Raw genomic sequence first — 20,209 nt, 5'->3', positions numbered from 1 at the left:
GGTGCCACTCATCAGCCAAGGAGCCCAGGGAACACCTGGTTGGCAGCAGGGCAAAGCGGCTGAGTCTCATTTGGGACACGGGTTCATCATGCTGGTGGAGCTGTCTGGGAGGCAGCGGAGTACAGATGGATCTGAAGCTCAGAGGAGAGGCCTGGACTGGAGACTGGGAATCACCCACGGTAACTGAAACCATGAGAATGGAGAAAAGGGTCTAGGACGGAGCCCTGGAAGACACTCACACTACCTGGATGGACAGAGAAAGAGGTCCTGGAAAGGAGCCCGAGAAGGTATAGCCAGGGAGGTGGGAAGAGAAAGGGAAGGAAGCCAAGTGGGAAGAGGTTCAAAAAACAAGACATCCAGTCCGAAGTGAATGTCTGAGCCCTTGCATCTCACCCTACACCACTTCCAAAGTCCATTGCAAGATGTGGTGTAGATAAGGGCAGAACAGTCCAGGTCTCAGGTGGGGTGATAGTGGAGGGAATCCCATCAGGGGAGGAAATGGAAGGACACCCAGGGAATGGCACGAATGTCCCTGCCCCACTCAGGTGGTGGTAGCTGAGGACAAGGGCAGTTTGGGGTGTTAAGTTCCATCACACTGAGGTCTGCAAGAAGTGCCCTGGAAACGCAAGCCCCTCAGCAGCCACGGTTCTCCAGCGCGCATGCGGTTTTCACTTTGCAGGGCAGACTGACCTCCACAGAAGCAGAAGCACAGCCAAGTTGGCACACCTCTTAAAGAACGAGGCGCTGCCCTGCTACTTCTGTGTCATCACACAAATCCAGGGAACACCTCTGAAGATGAAGAACCCAGCCCTGCCAAATCCATGACCGTCAGGAGGTCCACCCCACACTTTATGAGATCTCAGAAATCATTACCCCAGAGGAAGAAAATATCAACTTTTACTTTCTCCTTCCATCTGGGTCTATATTTAAGAGGAAGCCACTTTCTCTGACAAACTCCATCTCAGCTCTCATACTGAATAAAAATAGTCCTTCCTCTCCAGGAATGGGTGTAATGGCCTGAATTGTGTCCCTTCTCCCCTCCCAAATCCATCCCTTGAAGCCCTAACTCCATTGTGATTGTACTTGGAGATAAGGAGGTAATTAAGGTCAAATGAGGCCATAATTCAGTAGGACTGATGTCCTCATAAGAAGAGGTAGAGACACCAGGAGTTCATACACACAGAGGAGGGGCCACATGTGGACACAGAGAAGGTGGACATCGGCCAGCCAGGGAGAGAGGTCTCACCACAAACCAGCCCCACCAGTGCCTTGATCTTGGACTTCAGCCTCCAGGCACATGAGAAAATAAATGCTGTTTAAGCTGCCCAATCTGGGGTATTCCATTACGGCAGCCCTAGCAGACTAATCCACAGGGCAGAAAGACAAACAAAAAAGCTGGACATATGAAAAGATTCAGCAAGTCAAAAGATGGGAGTAAATAAGAGAAATGATCCTCTTGAAACAGAGTTAACAGTAATAAACAGGGTAAAGTTTTTTTATATAGTTTATGTGCTAAATGAGTTCATCTTGCTTCTGTAAAAGAAGAGCAGGAAGTCATAGAAAAGGAACACTGAATAACAGAAAACCAATTTGGGGCAAGTAACCTGATAATTAATCATTTTGAAATACCATGGAGGATGTGAAGAACCAATTATAATGTAAGAAACTGAATCAGTGATTTATAAGACAGAAACTGTGAATTTTCCCAAAACTCGGAGCTAAAGAAAAGAGATTTATGCACCCATGTTCACAGCAGCACTTGAGCCTAAAAATGGAAACAACCCAAGTGTCCATCAATGCATAAATGGATAGACAAAATGTGTGCTATATACATGTATATATATATATAGGTAATGGAATATTATTCAGCCTTAAAAAGAAGGAAATTCTGACACATACCTCAACAAGGATAAACCTTGAGGATTTACACTAAGTGAAATAAGCCAGTCAGCCACCAAAAAAAACAAATTATGTCTGGTTCCACTTACACAAGATCCCTAGAATAGTCAAGTTCATAGAGACAGAAAGCAGAAGAGTGATTGCAAGAGGCTGGAGTAACTGGGTAGGGGGTCATTATTTAATGGGTACAAAGTTTCAGCTTTGCAGGATGAAAAAGTTCTGGAGATGGATGGTGAGGATGATTGCACAATCTGTACTTAACACCCTCAAACTGTAAGCTTAAAAATGGTGAACTTAATGTTACATATATTTTACTACAACAAAAAAAGGGGAGGAAACAGAGAAAAGATTTAAATCACTGTATTTCATCAAATATAAGATGCTGTCATCTTTAAGATCCTTCATTATTTATGTGTTACTAAGGAAAAGCAATGAAAACAGGATTTATCACTTAGAATTTCTATGCTATGCCTAATAAGAGTTTTTTTAGATTAATTTAGACATAATTTTTCCTATATCACTCGTGTGTATCCGTAAGTGTAAGTAAGATGAATTGGTTAAATATTTCTAAAACTTTATCTTAAGAGTCCAATTCTTCTGAATTATTTTAGACTCAGGATTGTCAGTGTCTGTGTCTTCCCCACAATGTTGTCGTCTATGCCATCAAGAGCATTGCTGATGCAGCATTTCTTAAAAGAAAGCTTCACTGTTACCTCCAGGATTTTCTCCCACGCAGCTGGGATCCATTCTGCAAGCTTCCTTTATATATCCAAAAGATGCCAATGGAAGGTACTCAGAAAAGATTCAGGACTTATATTCTTCCCATAAATTGTCCTTAAATGGTTCGTTGCCTAAAACATCAAGGCATTGCCATGACTGATAAAGCCTTTACAAATAACAACCAAGTTTGGATGCACACAGGCAAACCCTTCTGTGCCACACTATCACCCAGATGGAAGCAACGGTGAAATGCCATCAAGTTTAAGCATCCTGACTTCAGAGATGTTAATATGAAAGAAATGTATGTCACAGAAATGATGAAAATGTAGTATAATAAAAATAATGAGATAGAAACAATAATCCAAAATACATATGAGAATTATAGAAAAATGAGTAGAAAACAAGAGAGATCAACAACAAATGTTGGAGAGGATGTGGAGAAAGGGGAACCCTCCTACACTGCTGGTGGGAATGTAAAATAGTTAGACCATTGTGGAAAGTAGTATGGAGGTTACTCAAAAAACTAAAAATAGAAATACCATTTGACCCAGGAATGCCACTCTTAGGAATTTACCCTAAGAATGCAGGATCCCAGTTTGAAAAAGACATATGCACCCCTATGTTTGTCACAGCACTATTTACAATAGCTAAGAAATGGAAGCAACCTAAGTATCCATCAGTAGATGAATGGATAAAGAAGATGTGGTACATATACACAATGGAATATTATTCAGTCATTAAGAACAAAACAAATCCTACCATTTGCAACAACATGGATGGAGCTAGAGGGTATTATCCTCAGTGAAATAAGCCAGGCAGAGAAAGACCACTCATCTGTGGAGTATAAGAACAAAGCAAAAACTGAAGGAACAAAACAGCAGCAGACTCACAGAACCCAAGAATAGACTAACAGTTACCAAAGGGAAAGGGACTGGGGAGGGTGGGTGGGAAGGGAGGGATAAGGGGAAAACAAGGCATTACAATTAGAGCACATAATGGTCGGTGGGGGGCATGGGGAAGGCAGCATAACACAGAGAAGACAAGTAGTGATTCTACAGCATCTTACTACACTGATGGACAGTGAGTGTAATGGGGTATGGGGGTGGGGACTTGATAATCGGGGGAGTCTAGTAACCATAATGTTGTTCATGTAATTGTACATTAATGATACCAAAATTTTAAAAAAAAGGAAAGAAAACAAGAGAGGAAAAAAAATAGCCCAGAAAGAAAAAACATTTCCTCTAGCTGTATAAAAAGCCCTAGTCTTCTGCTCCAATGGATTGATCTACAAATTAGTCCCTAGTTTCTGAAGCAAATGTAAACCCCATTTATTTATTAATTTGCTCATATATTCAGTCAATAATTATTAGGAGCTTACTCTGCTCCAAGCGTTACTAACAAGTCAGAACACTTGCAGTCCATTTTCTATCCGAATCCCCAGTAAAGCCAGTCTATTTCTTTCTCTCTGATTAAAAGCGTTATGTAACTGCGTCTCCCTTTTCACTTTAGCTTCCAGGAATCTCAGAGTGAAACATTAACTACTTCATAGGTCCAGGTAGCCCATATTACTTCTGTTTATCTTTGTCTCCCTATCTTGATTTTCTCCTTTTGTTTAACTGTCCCCTGGTCCATATTCTTTATTTTCAGATATACTTTGCCATCTTTCTATTACGCATTTTTATCGTATATCCTCCAAATTCTTCCAGAACATCTGTAACTTTACCATGCCAGCCGCAGAGCTGCCCCTCCTGTCTGCTCTCCATGGAAAGCCACAGGACCACCCTGGACCCTTCTCTTTCCTGCCACATTCGTGAGTAACATCCGACCACCCTTACTACAGCAGTCACAGTTCAGGGTTCAATACTGCCACCTTATTTTTCTGTAACTGAATTTAAATAATATCTCCAGCCTTCTTTCTGCTTCACAGTCAAAATTTCATGAGTACAAGATTAGGGATGTAGTGTTTACTTCTAACAATAACTTAAGACACAGAAAAATAATTCTCCCCTTCCCCTTTCCCTTTATGCTACCTACCTCCCATCCTCCCCACCTAAAACAACACACACACACACACACACACACACACCCGCACAGACAAAAACAAAGGACTAGATTACAAACTGCCAGGTTCAATGAAGGCCAAGTATAAATGGAAACAAATGGGTTTTGTTGAGTCAGAAGAAGTGGATGTTCTTCTTTATAACAGAGGATAAATTTTAAAACAAATGCAAACAAAAGGTGGAATGGAAGCAAGCAAGGGAGATACTTGAAAAAGCCTGTTACTGCAGGTGAGAGGCACCTGCCCTGCCCCCTCCCCCACTCTGGGGGGAAGAAGTTGCCCGCAGGGCTTCCCACGATGAGAGGCTTCCAGGAGAACTTCCTTAGAAGCTTAGAGACGGCTTCACAGATAGGGTAACACGGCTGCTGCTTCTGGGGGCCAGGGCCCACAGAGTCACTTGGCTCTGACAAAGCCTGAAAGAGCCATCCCTCTCTGGGCTGTGAGGAGTCCCCTCTCGGCAATCCCGCAACTCATGGAAGACTGTGAGACCTTCAAGAGCTTCTGCAGCCCCTCAGAGTGAAGGCAAAGCAGGGGTGATCCTTGGGGGAAGAGTCAGCAGGCAATCACAGAAGTCGACTGGCTGAACAAAAGTAATTCTGCCAGAAGAGGACACAGTGTAGACTACGGAGGCTGAGAGGAGACGCCACGTGCCCCGTGGGGAGAGCAGCATGGCGAGTCGGTCAGCAATCACTCAGATGCCTGGCAGAGATAGATCCTGCTCGGACTGAGTAAGTGGTGAAGAATTCTGCATTCACCCCAGAAGTAAAGTGAAGGAAGGCAACTGCAACCTTCACGGTTGTGCATAATTCCATCTATTCAAATTTAACCAAACAAAATCATGGAGTAGATTAAATGGAACCCAAGGAATGTGAGCTATGACTTCTAGCCCATTCAAGCAACTAGAAAAGGACTCGGACCTTCTCCCTGTAGCTCCAGAAGAGTCCTCCTGGTCACAAGCAGCCCCAGGCCCCATATCCCAGTCTCCGAAGTTTGATCAGCAAGAAGCCTCAACCACAGGTAACATGGGTTGGTAATGCTTTTCCTTTGGGAAGGTATATTCTAAGCCCAGGAAGGTTTGAAACTAAATATATAAATAACAAAGTTAATCAAATGCATGATGTGAACACTTCTACATTAAATTTAAGAAAACTTTTTATTTGGTATTTTAATGTTGTAAGGAAATGTAGTATACTAAAGAATTTGAAGTTAGCCTTGTAATATGAAGTTAGAACATAAAATCAAGTACTTGATTTTATAATTGTGGTTCCAGTTGAAAGATATAAGGAAACTGATATTTGTGAACAGTATTGGAATGTGTAAGAGACTTGAAGATTCATTATGAATATTAACTTATCTGCTTAGCTTTGCTTGTTAGGTCAGGCATTTTAAAATACTTAAAATAAAATACATTGCATGTGTAAATTCAGTGAACAACATTTCCAGGTATTTAACAGCACTGCAAATGGGATGGATTATTGAAGAGAGTGTTGTGTCCTCACTTGTATCATTCTACAAGAATTAGTAAGAAAGTAAAACTGGTGGTTCTTATTGTGCTCAGTTTATAAGAAGAATAATCACACTTATAAACTGAACTTACAAGAAGCTTAAAGAAAATAAAGTGAAGGCAGATGGAAGAAGACAGAGATGGGAAGGAGCAGAAGCAGATAGCAGAGACCAGGGAAATTCTATCACGGTTTGGGGCATTCAGCGCCTCCAGGGCCCATGGCTCTCACACTGCTGGAAACAGGCCTGGGAGTAAGTTGCCAGTCGGGCTGGGTTTAGGGTGGCATAGACCCTGGGCTGGGAGCTGACTCTGGGATCAGGTCTAGGACCAAGGTTTGGATGGAGCCAGAAGTCGGGTCTGGGGTGGGAGTGGGAATGGGGGCCACTTTGACCCTTCTCCCAGGTGAGTCTTCCCTCCTTGTCCCTTCCTGTGGGGTCCCCTAGATTCCTCACTTTTGGGACTTAAGAGTGTGTGCCTGGGGCTGTTTAGAAGGGGCCTGGGGTACAGGCTGCTATTTCCTTTGTGTCCCACACCTCCTTTCACTTTGGCCCTTGAAGTTCTCAAAATCACTGGTGTCTTCAAACCCCCAACCAGGGAGGGACCCATTCTTCTGCTCCCATCTAGACCAGCTCCAGGACCCAGAACTGCCTGCCCACAGTCAGGGCTTGCACAGCTCTCTCTGTCAGACGGGTCCTCCTAAAGGCAGAATTCACCTCTGGGGTGCCTACCCTCAGCTTCAGGGTGATCAGAGGGCCTCTGTTTTGGGTGGGTGGGGATTCAGTTTGGCAGTCCCAGCTACACCGACACCTTTGTGCATGAGGCCCAGGGTGAGCTGGGGTGGGAAGGGAAGCAGGGCCAGGCCAAGGCCTCCATCTGGACTCTTGTTCTGGGCCCACAAATGTTAGTGTGGATCTGGATTTATTTATTTATTTATTTATTTTTGGGTCTGGATTTAAATGGTTGGAATAAGCAGACATGGCTTCCGTCCCCAAAGAGCTTCCTGTCTGAAAGAGAGAAATATAGTAGATGAGCATTAAATGGAAAATAAACTCATCTCAGGGAGTGACTGGGTGCTTGGAGAAAATAAGAGCGATGGCAGCAGGATCTTCTTCAGAGGCACAGCCAGGAAAGGGTCTGGGGAAGCTACATGTGCAAAGGCCCAGGAACAACAAGGACCAGTGTACTTGAGAAAGAGCTAGAAGGTTGATGTGACAAAGGAGGAGGTTCCCAGGAGCAGGAGGCAGAGAGGAAGGCAGGGGCTAGGTCATGGGGGGGCCTCAGGGGCACGAAAAGACTTCTATTACCCTCCATGAAGCCAGAAGTCACTGATAGGTTAAACAAGAATGTGACGTGGTCTGGTTTCCATTTTTAAAGGCACCCTCAGGCCGCTGCATGAGGATGGACATTTAGCGGCAAGAGTGGAAGCTGGGGGACGAGGATGGGTCCAGAAGCCAAGGAGAGAAATGACGGTGGCTGGGACTAGGAGGTGGCAGTGGCCACAGCAAGAAGAGGTCAGATTAAACGTAGATATTGGAGGAAGGACCATCAGCTCAGCGCTGGCTCGGGAGTGACTGGGCTGAGGGTAATGAGGCCTCACAAGTAACCCCTCAGGTGTTGCTGAGTAAGTGGGTGGGTTTAAGGGGGTCTGGAAGATGGGGGTGGGGGGTGGATCTGCAACCAGGGTGAAAAGAGGAATGAAAAGCAAGCCTGCTTTGGGACATAGTGTAGGGTGCCTATTAGACCCCGAGGTGAAGATGTCAGGTGGGAAGTTGAATATACAGCCTGGGCAGGTGGCACACTCACGCACATGCACCCCAGTCCCGCCAGCCCCGTTATCCTGAAGAGACACCTCTGTTCCTGCCGGGCTAGTCCCCAACTGCTGGCTGTGCTGGCCTCGGACTAGGCTTTCCTGGTCTCCACTGGGAACACTGGGAGAGAGCATGTGGAGGACAGGACGTCCAAAAAAACCTCCAAAACAGCCTGAATCTCCCCTCCCCCATTTAGGGAACTGTTCTGAAGGGCCAGCAGGTTTTTACACTCTGTGCTTTTTTCTTCTTTTCCTGCAAAACAGTGTTCTGTCGTCCCTCCCTTGGTTGCTGAGGCTCCACATTTCCACATCTGCCCTGTCTGTGTCCCTGTTGACAGAGGCCTCCTTCTCCTTGTTTGGTTTACAAAACCACCTTTTGTGGATATGTTCTATTGAGAGGAAACGCATGCTCTTAAAAAGTCACAAACCCAAAATGGTTGGAACTGTTGGCCACATGGCAGGTATCAGAGATGCAAAATGTCAGAGGTGAAAAGGGGGACTGTCAGGAACCCTCCTCAGATTCTCTGAGCATTGCTTTCTGTGCTCTCCACACACTCCCAAGATTCTGTGAAGCCAAATACGAGAAGAGAGTCCTGCTGATGGTAACAGATGCCTACTGTGTGCTGCTCAGGGCCTGCACCCCAGGGGTGCAGGAATGAAACAGAGACCCTGCTGCAAGGAGACTACAAATGTGAGGGCCATGGGATTCACAAAGGACACACGCTCCAAACAAGGGAAGGCGTGCAGGAGGGCTTTCTGGAGAAGATGGAGATTCGGCTGTTATGTACCCCTGGGACGCATCTTTTGCATCACAAACTTGCATCAGTTTGAAAAGCACAATATAAAGTTCCAAAATCCTTGTCCCTGCCTTCTAGCAGCCGATCATCTCCAGCCTCCCCATATGCTGACCTCTTATAAACTGCAGGAAACTACTTGGAGCTACCAGAACATGACAAGCTGTTTCATTTCTTTGTTCCTTTATACAAAGGAGCTTCTCATTTTCCTGGAACCCCAGCCAGGGCGTCCATCTGGTGACTTCCACTCATCTGCCAGGATATAACTTCAGAGTCCCCTCCTCCAGGAGGCCTTCCCTGTCTCACCAAACGGAGCTCACCATGCCCTCCTTGGGGCCACTTCCAGGCAGGAACTGTGCCTTTTCCCCTTTGTGTCCCCTCACGTCCCGCACAGAACCTGACAGACATTGCCTGGATTCCTCTCCTCCATTTTGCTTTTAGAGTCAAAATAGAGGGAGGTTAGCATTTTGAACTAAGTACAAGTTGCTGATGGAGAAGAGAGAGGTAGAATTTCAGCCAGAGGCCCAAAGAGATCTCTTGAGCCTCATCCCCCTGCCCCCCACTTGCCCTTAGCACCTGCCATACACGTTCTGTTTATTGGATGACCCTGTAGAACCCTTGAGATTCCAGGTACAGAGAGTCAGGACCTTTAACAGTCTTGCTTGGTGTTGTATCCCCACCACTTAGAAAACCATGTGTCACATAGAAGGTGCTCAAGAAATGCTAGTTGATTTAATGACTTTTATTTGATTAAATGTTTTTAAATGATGTGGTATGAAAAATGGCGAGGATATGGAGCAACCAGAATGCTCATACATTGCTGGCAGGAGAGTAAAATGGTACAGCCACTTTGGAAACCTGTTGGGTGGGTGTCTACTGAACTGGACGCATGACCTAGGAATTCCAGTCCTAAGGGTATAGCCAGCAGAAATGCATCCATATTTTCTCCAGAATGCATATAGAATTTCAGAGCTGCACTCTCTGTAATGGCCAAAAATGAGAAACTACCCAAATGCCAGTTGGCATAGAGTGGACACACTGGGCTGTATTCACACCACGGGAGGCTCCACAGCCATGAGAGTGATCCACCTACCACCACGCACAGCATTTAGGGCAGATCTCACGACCGATGAGGAGCGAAAGAAGCCAGACTCAACAGAGTACCTGCGGCTTGGTTCCAACTACTCACATCCGAAGCCAGGCAAAACTAACCCATGGAGGGAACCATGACTGGAAGGGGGCCGCAGGGCCCTGGGGGCTGACTGTGGTCTTTCAAGATCGGGCTTCCAGTTGCACATGTGCTCAATTTGTGAAATTTAGCTTATCCATATGTGAGATAATAGAAAATACATATATATTGAAAATACATATATATCAGACTCTGCCCCTGGTTCCTGGCACAGAGCACCTAAAACCTCTGTAAATTCCGAAGTGATAAGAGCATGAGGAGCATATTTTGTTCTATTGAGGAGACTCTGCGTGGGCTCCTGGGTGGCTCCTGCATGGGGACTGGTCACCAGGAAGACCAAGCCATGATTAGAAGCTTGGAATGTCCTGCCTCACCTCCCATCCACCAGAAAGAGGAAGGGGACTAGAAGTGGAATTAATAATTGATCAAGTCTATGTGAGGAAGCCTCCACAAAATCCCAGTGGCACAGGGTTCAGAGGGCTTCCAGGTGGGAGCACATCCGCACAGGGAGGGTGGCACGCCCCGTCTCCTTGGCGCAGAAGCTCCTGCTCTCAGGACCCTCCCAGACCTCACCCTGTGCATCACTTCATCTGGCTGTTCATCTGTGTCCTTTATTATATCTTTTAATAAAGTGGTAATCATTAAGTGTTTCTCTGAGTTCTGTGAAACCAAGGTGGAAGATCCTTTCCATAGACAATGAGTCCAATCATTATATAGGTTGTTCAACTGACATTGGAAGGGCAAGGAGCAGTCTTGTGGGACTGAGCCCCTGGTCCGTGGGATCTGACACACTCTCTGGGTGGACGGTGTCAGAATTGAGTGAAAGCACAGGAGGCCCAGCTGGTGTCACGGAGGGTTGCTTGTTGCAGGAGAGGTGGGGACCCCCCCACCCACCCATTTGGTGACCACAAATGTCAGAAGTGTTACCTGTAAAAGTAAAGGAGACTCACAGGAAGGAAACACACAGTAGGGAAGGAATGGGATTTTCCCTACATAGGAAGGAAAAAAGCTAAGTTTTTCCTTTTTGCTTGTTTCTGTGAAACTTCCATAAATTATTGTAAAAAGCATTAAAAGTCATTTCATGTTTGGGGGTGTTTACTCATCATTTCAAAAGCTGGGGTTTTTTTTCTTGTTCTCTTACGTTCCCAACAAGCAGGTTGGCAGCGCCACCGTGTGGTCACACCTTCACGATGCTTCAGCCTGCAAGGACCGAGACTCCCTCCGGCCACCAATTTTTTAAAATACCATGCTCCCTCCAAATAGTTGAAGTGAAACATTAAATAGCAAAGAGATCATTCTTAGGGCTGAAAGTTTTCAATAAATCGACTTCTGAGGGCAATTTGGCAACTTTTTCCTCTGATCATTTTTCTTCCATTAACTTTTATTAACTTACTCTAGCTCGAATTCTACAAACTTTCTGATTACTGACATGTATCTTAAGAGTCAATAAAAGCTTGCAAAGATCTTGAAAGTGTCAAGACAGCATGGCATCAGAAGATGGTAGTTTCTGTCTGTTTAATCCCCAGTTCTATGGATCTCCAAGTTCAGAAGCCGGGACGATTGAGTCTGTAAGTCCCAGGTTTAAAAGTGCCCCGTGAAAAGGGACCTCTTGACTTTTACTTACCACAAAAGTACTTAATCCGCTACAGCTTCTACCAGACCTTTGCTTCCTTTCTCTCTCTGAGTACAGTTAGGAAACAGAGGCGAGTGGGGGGTGGTCCGCAGAGTACCTCCGTTCCCACCCACTCAGGGAAGACGGCCGCGCCCACCCGCAGGACCACGGCTTCTCCCGCCGGCGTCGCCCTGAGGGTGTCCAGGCTGCCGGCTCACCCGGCACATGGCCTCCGCGCATCCCCAGAAATGTTCCCTTACAGGTTAGAGGCAAGCATATCTTCACCCGTCGTAATTGTGGGGCCTCACTTAGCAAGTTGTTGAAGCGGATCCTCAAACTGGTTCGTGATGTGCGAAATGGCCTGGGAGAGCCGGAGGCTGAGAAAAACCCCGAGTGGGGTGGGAAAGGCCTCCATCCACCTCGGGTTCTCCTGTCCTTTCCTAAACGGAGGCGGGAGATGCCCTTCTTGCCCCCTGTGCCCATCCCCCTCCCCCACAGCCTCCCTTAGGAACCTCTGACACCCCTCCCCATAAGTCCCTCCCTGTCTAGACTCAGGCTCAGCCCTGGGCACTGTGATCCCCATCGCACGGAGGCAGGTCGGGCATGAGGGAGGCTCCCTCCCAGGTCCGTTCTGAATGAAATCCACTCTCTAGACCTTGGTTGGTCTGTGGTTGATATTAGGTGACTCCTACCTCCTGGATCCCTCTTTAACCAATCTACCAGGTTGTCCCCCAGCCCCATGCACCCATACACCTCTGGTCTCCATCCCCTGAACACCCACCCCCAGGCACCTGATAGACTCCCAATAAGTAAATTTCCATCTTCTGTCAAAACAAGCACCGTATTGTTTTAAAACCTCAATAGGACCCAACATGTAATAGTGCAAAGAGCAAGTCCTCAAGGAAGGTTTATTGATTTCGTATCTGGATTCCCCCATAGTAACATACCCTCAGGATGGAACCACACATCCCACAGACTTTGGGCCTGGAGGTAGTTGAGTACTGACAGAACAGGACGTGTTTTCTCTTGACTTTGACCTTGTCTTGGCCTGGACGCCACACCGACATACTCACTCCCCTGGACAAGACATCTTCCCACTTCTGCCCAGTTCTGGCTGTGTGGCTGCCAGCTAAGCTGTTCCATTGCTTGTGGCTCCATTTTGCTGCTCTCATAACACCTATGCAGGGTGGGCATCTGTGCCCCCCAGTCCAGCACCCTGCTCCACCCTCAGGTCCCCCCTGCTTGCCATCATTGGCCTGGTCCTCTTCACCACCAGCTGAAATGTTCAGTGTCTTTCAAAAGCCAGAGATTTTTTAGTTTTAAAATAAATATGTTTAAATTTTAGATGCATGGCTATAGTTGAGTGCCTTCTATGAAGCTCCAAAACATTTTCCATCTCCCCTGTGACTTTATCACCTTCTACCTTGGATTAGTTATTTGTACATTTGTCTTAACCTTTTTTTAATTGAGGTATATTACTTTCAGGTGGACAACATAATGATTCAATATTTGTATATATGGCCAAGTGATCACCACAGCAAGTCTAGTTAACACCTGTCACATACATAGTTACAAGTTTTTTCTTGTAAGAAAAAAAACCTTTTAAGATTTACTCTCTTAGCAACTCTTCAATATGCAATACAGCATTATTAACTATAGTCACATGCTGCAGATTATATCCGCATGACATTTATTTTATAATTGGATGTTTGTACTTTTTGACCCCATCACCCATTTCGCCTCTGGCAACCACCAATCTATTCTCTGCATCCGTAAGCCTGGGTTTTTTTAGATTCAACGTGTGAGTGAGATCATATGATATTTGTCTTTCTCTGCCTGACTTGTTTCACTTGGCATAATACACTCTCGGTCCATCCACATTGTCACAAACAGCAAGATAAAAAATCTTGGTCTATTTGAGGAAATGACTTTCTTAAACATGCAGCTAAATTACTTGACAGAAAATACAAACTTCCACATTGAAAACCATGGTGGATTTGTTTTTAAAGTCTGTTGTAGGTTGCCCCTCTGATGTGGAATTTATGTTTTAAATGTTTATAATAGGTTAACTTGTTCTTAAATGTGTTCCCCACACCCCAAACCCAGAAAATGGTGATAATGAAGAGTTCATTTGTTCCTAAAACAAACCTAAACTGTCATTCCACTAGTGGGAACATGACCCTCTGTTTTTTGAGATCCTTAAATGTTTGCAATAAAAATATAATTAATCAGTGTACCTAAATGACCTGTTTGTTTAAGGATCTAGTGCCTCCCTTGAACAACAAACCATATTGTTCAATTGAGAAATGTCCTCTTGTTAAGGGATACTGGAATAGCTTTATTATGTTTCTAAACAGATCTAAAACAGAGAACTCCAGTTGTTTGATGAAAAACATGCTATTGTCAATTGGATGAAACTCTAAAGAACTAATTTTGTATTTTAGATTTGTGAGTTGTTCTCTTTTTCTCCATAAAAGCAGAGAGCCCAGCCCCGCTGTGGACAGAATGGTCACCCCTGGCCCTCAAGTCTGACACCCCAAGGGGCAGAGAAGGGGCAGAAAATAGAGGGCTACAAAACCCAAGCCAAAGTTAAAAGCTGCCTGCTAAGCTTTTGCTCCTTTCACTCCAGAATTCCTCTGCAGAAAAATGAGCCACTCAAAATACAAAGAAAGTGTGTGCCCTCCTCTGCCTTCTGGATGATGCAACTTGGATCCCTGTGAGATGAAAGAAAGGGGGTAGTTCCCCTCATATGTGGCCTGCAGCCTACAAGGGTGAGCCAGTGGGGGTCCTGAAAGGAGACAGGGGCAAACTTGATTGATGACACTCCAGATGGGTGTCATTGTTCAAAGCAGTATTACCATTTGATACCGGCCCTCTTTGAGGATGCTGACATACTGCAAATGAGGAATTTAATCAGTCAAATTGGGATTCCAAAATGGGAATTCATTAGTGCAGATCTTGCTGCATGCATTCCTCACTTGCAGGATTTTATTACTTAATCCTAATTTGTATGGAGAGGGACTTTTCTTGGTGGGTTTGGTTATTAGGGAAATTATGGATTTTCAGAGATGACTGTGCAATTTATGGGCATCCATACAGGAAGGAAGTGACCTTCATTTGCTAGGGCTGCTGTAACAAAGTACCACCAGCTGGGTGACTTAAACAGCAGCAACTTATTTTCTCACAGTCCTGGAGGCTGGAAGTCTGAGATCAAGGTGTCATGGACAGAGTTGTTCCCTCCTGAAGGCTGTGAGGGATGGGTGTGTTGCATGCCTCTCCCTGAATGCATCAATCAAAAACATAGAGTCACTGAATGGATAAAAAAACAAGACCTGTCTTTATGCTGCCTACGAGACTCATTTCAAACATATACACAGACTAAAAGTGAAGGAATGGAACAAGATATTCCATGTAACTAATAGGGAGAAAAAAGCAGGAGTTGCAGTACTTGTATCAGACAAAATAGACTTCAAAACAGTCACAAGAGACAAAGAAGGACATTATATAATGATAAAGGGGTCAGTCCAACAAGAGGATATAACCATCATAAATATCTGCACCAATACAGGAGCACCTACATATGTGAAACAAATACTAACAGAATTAAAGGGAAAACTACAATGCAATGCATTCATTTTAGGAGACTTCAACACACCACTCACTCCAAAGGTAAGATCAACCAGGCAGAAAATAAGTAAGGACACAGAGGCACTGAACAACACTAGAATGGATGGACCTAACAGACATCTACAGAACTCTACACCCAAAAGCAGCAGGACACACATTCTTCTCAAGTGCACATGGAACATTTTCAAGAACAGATCATATAACTAGGCCACAAAAAGAGCCTCAGTAAATTCAAAAGATTGAAATTGTATCAACCAGCCTCTCAGACCATGAAGGTATGAAACTATAAATAAATAATGCAAAGAAAAGGAAAAGCCCACAAACACATGAAAGCTTAACAACATGCTCCTAAATAATCAATGGATCAATGACCAAATAAAAGCAGAGATCAAGCAATATTTGGAGACAAATAACAATAATACCACACCTCAAAAATCTGTGGGATGCAGTGAAGGCCATGCTTAGAGAGAAATATATTGCAATACAGGCCTACCTCAGGAAAGAAGAAAAATTCCATATGAACAGTTTAAACTGACAATTAACAAAACTAGAAAAAGAAGACCAAATGAGGCCCGAAGTCAATAGAACGAGGGACATAATAAAGATTAGAGCATAAATAAATAAAATTGAGAAAAATAAAACAATATAAAGAATCAATGAAACCAGGAGCTGGTTCTTTAAGAAAATAAACAAAATAGAAAAACCCCTAGATAAACCCCTAGTCAGACGTATCAAGAAAAAAAGAGGGTTTACACATATAAACAGAATCAGAGATGAGTAAGGAAAAATCACTACAGACACCACAGAAATACAAAGAATTACTAGAGAATACTATGAAAAATTATATGCTAACAAACTGGATAACCTAGAAGAAGTGGACAACTTTCTAGAAAAATACAACCTTCCAAGGCTGACCCAGGAAGAAAAAGAAAATCTGAACAGACCAATTACCAGCAATGAAATTGAACTGGTAATCAAAAACCTACCTAAGAACAAAACTCCTGGACCAGATGGCTTCACCACTGAATTTTATCAAACATTTAGTGAAGACCTAATACCCATCCTCCTTAAAGTTTTCCAAAATGTAGAAGAAGAGGAAATACTTCCAAACTCACTCTATGAGGCCAGCATCACTCTAATACCAAAACCAGGCAAAGACACCACAAAAAAGAAAATTATAGACCCATATCCCTGATGAACATAGATGCAAAAACACTCAACAAAATATTAGCAAATCAAATTTAAAAATATATAAAAAAGATCATCCATCATGATCAAGTAGGATTTATTCCAGGGATGCAAGGATGGTACAATATTTGAAAATCCATCAACATCATCCACCACATCAACAAAAAGAAGGACAAAACCACATGATCATCTCCATAGATGCTGAAAAGGCATTCAACAAAATTCAACATCCATTCATGATAAAAACTCTCAACAAAATGGGTATAGAGGGCAAGTACCTCAACATAATAAAGGCCATATATGACAAACCCACAGCCAACATCACACTTAACAGGGAGAAGCTGAAAGCTTTTCCTTTAAGATCAGGAACAAGACAAGGATGCCCACTCTCCCCACTTTTATTCAACATAGTTCTGTATGTCCTAGCCACAGCAATTAGACAACACAAAGAAATAAAGGGCATCCAGATTGGTAAGAAAGAAGTTTAACTGTCACTGTTTGCAGATGGCATGATATTGTACATAGAAAACCCTAAAGAATCCACCAAAAAACTACTAGAACTAATATCTGAATTCAGCAAAGTTTCAGGATACAAAATACACAGAAATACATTGCATTCCTATACACTAACAATGAGATGGCAAAAAGAGAAATCAGGAAAGCAATTCCATTCACAGTTGTATCAAAAAGAATAAAATACCTAGGAATAAACTTAACCAAGGAAGTGAAAGACCTATACCCTGTAAACTACAAGAGAGAAATTAAAGAAGATACCAATAAACGGAAATACATCCTGTACTCTTGGATAGGAAGAATTAATATTGTCAAAATGGCCATCCTGCCTAAAGCAATCTACAGATTCAATGCAATCCCTATCAAAATACCAACAGCATTCTTCAACGAACTAGAGCAAATAGTTCTAAAATTCATATGGAACCACAAAAGACCCCAAATAGCCAAAGCAATCCTGAGAAGAAAGAATAAAGCTGGGGAGATTATGCTCCCCAACTTCAAGCTCTACTACAAAGCCACTGTAATCAAGACACTTTGCTCCTGGCACAAGAACAGACCCATAGATCAAAGGAACAGAATAGAGAGCCCAGATATAAACCTAACCATATATGGTCAATTAATATATGATAAAGGAGCCTTGGATATACAGTGGGGAAGTGACAGCCTCTTCAACAACCAGTGTTGGAAAAACTGGACAGCTACATGCAAGAGAATGAAACTGGATTATTGTCTAACCCCATACACCAAAGTAAACTCAAAATGGATCAAAGACCTGAATGTAAGTCATGAAACCATAAAACTCTTAGAAGAAAACATAGGCAAAAATCTCTTGAATATAAACATTAGCAACTTTTTCCTGAATGCATCTCCTTGGGCAAGGGAAACAAAAGCAAAAATGAACAAATGGGACTATATCAAGCTAAAAAGCTTCTGTACAGCAAAGGACACCATCAGCAGAACAAAAAGGCATCTTACAGTATGGGAGAATATCTTTGTAAACAACATATCCGGTAAAGGGTTAACATCTAAAATAAATAAAGAACTCACACGCCTCAACACCCAAATAAAAAAATGGATGGAGGATATGAACAGACAATTCTCCAAAGAAGAAATTCAGATGGTCAACAGGCACATGAAAAGATGCTCCACATTGCTAATTGTCAGGGAAATGCAAATTAAAACCACAATGAGGTATCACGTCACACCAGTAAGGATGGCCAGCATTGAAAAGACTAAGAACAACAAATGCTGGCGAGGATGTGGAGAAAGGGGAACCCTCCTACACTGCTGGTGGGAATGTAAGCTAGTTCAACCATTGTGGAAATCAATATGAAGGTTCCTCAAAAACTAAAAATAGAAATACCATTTGCCCCAGGAATCCCACTCCTTGGAATTTACCCAAAGAATACAACTTCTCAGATTCAAAATGACATATGCACCCCTATGTTTACTGCAGCACTATTTACAATAGCCAAGATATGGAAGCAACCTAAGTGTCCATCAGTAGATGAATGGATAAAGAAGATGTGGTATATATACACAATGGAATACTATTCAGCCATAAGAAGAAAACAAATTCTACCATTTGTAACAACATGGATGGAGCTAGAGAGTATTATGCTCAGTGAAATAAGAAAGGCAGAGAAAGACAGTTACCAAATGATTTCCCTCATTTGTGGAGTATAATGTAGCAAAACAAAAGGAACAAAACAGCAGCAGACTCACAGACTCCAGGAAAGGACTAGCGGTTACCAAAGGGGAGGGGTGGGGGATGTTGGGTGGGAAGGGAGGGAGAAGGGGATTGAGGGGTATTATGATTGGTACACATGGTGTGTGGGGATCACAGGGAGAACAGTGTAGCACAGAGAAGACTAGTAGTGACTCTGTGGCATCTTACTACACTGATGAACAGTGACTTCAGTGGGGTGTGGGTGGGACTTGATGATATGGGTGAATGTAGTAACCACATTGTTTTTCATGTGAAACCTTCATAGGAGTGTATATCAATGATACCTTAATAAAAATTAATTAATTAATTAAAACTCAGTTGTGTTTGGCTTCTGTTCTACCAACTTTGGAGGTCTTAACTCCCAAATGTGAAATGCTCCCACAGGGAAACATTTTTGGGTCCACTGAACTGGAATTTGAGACTTCCCCGTGGTCATTTTGGACCCCTCCTGCCCCTGAAGCACAGAGAGGTCACTCTACTGTCCTGATGACTGACTGGTGACTGGTCCTGGTTATCAGGGTGAACTAGGGCTGCTGCTACACGACAGGGGGCAGGAAGGAGTGTGTGTAGGACTCAGGGGGCTGTGGGCACTGGCGCGCCCGAGCTTACAGTGAAATGTGATGGGAGACTACCGCAACCTAACAAAGGAGGAAAAACCAAGGGCTCAGACCCTTCAAGAATGATGGTTTGTATTTCCTGCCAGAAAAAGGCCCCCTGTCTCCCAAGGCCCTGGCTGAGGGCAGAGGGGATGTGGAATGAGTAGTGAAGAAGGAAGTTACAAGTATCAGCCTCAGCTCTACAGCCACGACAGAAACAAGGATTGTAGCACCTATATGATTCCCCTTCCTTGCTGGTTACAGACTTGTATACACTAACCAACTATTCCCTTCTCCCCCTATTTTTTCTTCCCCCTCTTATTTCATATAAAGAGTGGTGGTGGTGGTGGTTCACTTTATTTTTCAGGTCGCACAACATCCAGAGGAGAAATTACCATCACCCAGAGATGGATAAGAGGAATGGTAGGTCTTGCCATCTCCCTCCTTCTGGGCATCTTCATTGGAATGAGAAATAGTTGCACCATGTGGGGTCAAAGTGTGATGTTTTTATTATTGTATGGAAATTAAGCATGGTACAGGGATGACAGGAATTTTGAACCATCCTTGCATTTCCTTTGAAAAGCCCGTTTGGTCATAATGGTCCTAATTTTTTTTAATGTGCTACTGGATCCCATTTATATGCCATATACATTGGGGTATATTTACAAACATGCTGTTTAGGATTTTTTGCATCAGTATGTATAACTAAAATAGGTGAGTAATATTTGTGTAATTTTTATTAGGCATTGGAATTAATGTTGTTTTGCCTTAATTAAAGTAATTTGGAGATTTTCCCTCTGTTTCTGTGTCCTGGAAGAGTATCCAAGCGCATAACCTCTAAAGGTTTATTAGAATGTTTTTGTGAAACCATCTGACCCTTTGGGAGAAGCAGTAGCTCTTTGAAAACGTTCTGTTTTTCTTTTATAGAAATGCTTACATTTTCTCTCCTCTGGGATCTTTTTGATAAATAAC

The sequence above is a fragment of the Manis javanica genome, chromosome 4, assembly GCF_040802235.1.
Source record: "Manis javanica isolate MJ-LG chromosome 4, MJ_LKY, whole genome shotgun sequence".
NCBI classification, from domain to species: domain Eukaryota; kingdom Metazoa; phylum Chordata; class Mammalia; order Pholidota; family Manidae; genus Manis; species Manis javanica.
This window is presented reverse-complemented; position numbering follows the sequence as displayed.